The sequence below is a fragment of the Propithecus coquereli genome, unplaced genomic scaffold, assembly GCF_000956105.1.
Source record: "Propithecus coquereli isolate 6110/MARCELLA unplaced genomic scaffold, Pcoq_1.0 Scaffold369, whole genome shotgun sequence".
Classification (NCBI taxonomy): Eukaryota; Metazoa; Chordata; class Mammalia; order Primates; family Indriidae; genus Propithecus; species Propithecus coquereli.
This window is the reverse complement of record NW_012149385.1, coordinates 1,137,110-1,138,151: the sequence shown is the minus strand read 5'-3', so window position 1 is coordinate 1,138,151 and position 1,042 is coordinate 1,137,110.

Here is a 1,042-nt window from a genome sequence, read left to right as displayed (position 1 = left end):
TAATTTTTATAATTGTACATATCTATGGGGCATAGCGTGACATTTCACTACATGTATGCATTGTGTAATGAACAATCTGGGTAATTAGTGTATCCATCACCTCAAACATTTACCATTTCTCTGTGTTGAGAACATTCAAAATCCAGTCTTTTCACTGTTTGAAACCTACAACAAATCATTGTTTATTATAGTCACCCTATAGTGCTATGGAACACTAGAACTTATTCTTCCTAACTAACTGTATTTTGTATCTGTTAACCAACATCTGGTTAAAAATCATAAAATCAAAACCATTAAAGCTGGAGGAGGACATGAGAAATACTACATCAGAACTAATTCAGTTACAAGAATTACATTCAACTGGCTTAAAAAAATGAGAATCATTCATTGACACAGAGGGAGGGTAGATTCACACATGGTTCGCTGTGTCCAAAGAACCCTGTTTTTCTGTAATTATTTTGGCCTTTCCTTCCTTCATGCATTAACTTTCTTCTCAGGATAACTTCTTTTTTGGTGGCAAAAGCGCTTGAAGCAACTCCAGGCCACATATTTATACACTAAATTTACCAACAAATAGAGAATGTCCTTTCCCTTGCATTTCAAGCAAAATTTTAATATTTACTCTGATTAGTCTGGCTTGGGCCTTATGCTTACACCTGTGGCCAGGATTTTAAAAGGATAACAGGCAATACTCTTTGGGTTGGTGATGGGCTCAACTTCTCCAGAACTATTTGGATTATTAAAGAGAGGTGTAAAGCTACTGGGAAAAGGAAAGGAAAAGGTGGATGTAAGGACGCAAGCACATGTCCGCTGCAGTTATCTGGTACACTCTTGTGTTTATAGATTGGGATACACAGTCAAAGCAGAACTTAGACACTCAATGAGAAAAAAAGACCTGAAATCCTCTCTCAGTTCAGACCTCTTTCTATCCTACCTAAACCTTTCCAAATCAATCACAGGTCATTTTCAGTTAGAGTTATAAAATGATAGTGACTACTGTATTCTAGTTGTATTACGCTACTCATTTTCTTATGCTAATCAC